This window comes from Lupinus angustifolius, chromosome LG06, assembly GCF_001865875.1.
Source record: "Lupinus angustifolius cultivar Tanjil chromosome LG06, LupAngTanjil_v1.0, whole genome shotgun sequence".
Lineage (NCBI taxonomy): Eukaryota > Viridiplantae > Streptophyta > Magnoliopsida > Fabales > Fabaceae > Lupinus > Lupinus angustifolius.
In genome coordinates, this window is record NC_032014.1 from 32980537 (window position 1) to 32982684 (window position 2148).

Sequence of the window (2148 nt, forward strand, 5' to 3'; positions counted from 1 at the left end):
TTGATGAATTATTTCCTGCAATCTCTATGGTTTTTTACCTACACCCAATGGGCCGGTCTTCGCCCCCCTTGCTTGGTGTCAACTATGGTTTTTTCCCTACACCCAAAGGGCCGGTCTTCGCCCCCTTTGCCTGGTACCAACTATGATTTTTTACCTACACCCAAGGGGCCGGTCTTCGCCACCCTTGATTAGTGCCAACTATGATTTTTTTACCTACACCCAAAGGGCCGGTCTTCGCCCCCTTTGCCTGGTACCAACTATGGTTTTTTACCTACACCCAAGGGTTTGGTCTTCGCCCCCCTTGCGTGGTGCCAACTATGATTTTTTACCTACACCCAAAGGGCCGGTCTTCGCCCCCTTTGCCTGGTACCAACTATGGTTTTTTACCTACACCCAAGGGTTTGGTCTTCGCCCCCCTTGCGTGGTGCCAACTATGATTTTTTACCTACACCCAAAGGGCCGGTCTTCGCCCCCTTTGCCTGGTACCAACTATGGTTTTTTACCTACACCCAAGGGTTTGGTCTTCGCCCCCCTTGCGTGGTGCCAACTATGATTTTTTACCTACACCCAAAGGGCCGGTCTTCGCCCCCCTTGCGTGGTGCCAACTATGGTTTTTTACCTACACCCAAGGGGCCGGTCTTCGCCCCCCCTTGCCTGGTACCAACTATAGTTTTCACTCCCGCCCATGGGGCTGGCCCTCGCGCACTTAAATGGTTTTTTTGTTGTCACCAAGAGACCATTTTGCATTAACATTCGCCTGGCTAAAGGCGGGCAAAGTCGGAACCAAATCTATCACGTTCAAACCATTTAGAAACACATCACCCAATTGTTATACAACATTACACACAAGAGTTTAATAAAGACGATAAGAGCAAAGATTCTTCATTAAGATGAAAACGAGTTACAAGGCGATTAAAAAGGAGAAACATTACAAAGAAACTTAAACACAAAAGTTACAAAGGCCCCCCACCCTGGCCAGGAAAAGACATCAAGACCGGCTCACCATCATCGCCCCCCACTAGCAGGCGCCCGTCTTCAACATAGGCCCTCAGCTGCATCCACGACCAATCTTTATCTGGATACGCCAGAGATAGTTGGGACTGAGCACTCTCCCAAGCATCCGCCGCAGCCTCACCCACAGCCTGCTCCAACTGCTCTTTCTCCTCCTCCAGTGTCCGCACCCGAGCCTCCCAAGACGCCTTCTCTTCATTTAATGCCTGCACCTACCCAAGAAGTGCAGCACTTTCTCGCTCTGCAGCCTCAGCACGAGTTTTCCAGGCTACAGACTCCCTTTTCTCACCGGCGAAGCGCTTCCTCTTTAGCACGAACAGCCCCTTCTGATTCCATCACTTGGGCGGTCAATTTTACCTTGTCGCTTTCCAAAAACCCCACGCGAGCGGATAGATCCGCCGCCTGGGCCTTGGCGACCTCACCCAGTCTGGTCAGCTCCGCCTTTTCAGCAGCATGGGTATCAGCCATTTTCTGCTTCTCAGCCTCATGCGCGGTCCGGAGTTTCGACGTTGTCGCATCCGCCCCCCGCGACTCCAAAACCCCATCCACCTCCAGATACTTCTGGATAGAAGCAATAAGAACAGCGCTTCCTTTCACGTTCTGCAGCAGGACGGATAGAAGTAACTTGTCAAAAGTCTCCTTGGCATTTACATTGAGGAGCGACTGCTCAATAACCCGAGGGACGCTAACAGGAGAGATGTGGTCTTGACTCCCCTTAGCCCATTTTCTCCTGGTCGACTCAGATGAACGACCAACGTCCTCTCCAACTGGCTGCCCAGAAGGAGGGGGCACCGAGGTCCCGGCTTCGTCCCCAGTTGACACGGGCGGAGGGATTCCAGCAGTTTCGGCAGGGCGAGCCGCTTCAGTTGGCACAACAAGAGGCGTTTCAGGAGCCTTGTGAACCAGATCTGGTTCCACCAAATTCCGAGGCGGCCCCCCATTCTCTGAAGAAGGCGGAGCGGGAAGACCCCTCAGTAGGACAGAGAATGGGAGATGACATCCTTTGACGCTTGGAAGAAGCAACATCCTTTTTAACCAAAGCGGCGGTCCTTTTCAAAAGAAGACTCTTCCTCAGCTTCTCACTCATCTTGGCTTTTAGTTCGACTGCACAAAGAAGAAGAAAAACATTAACAACAG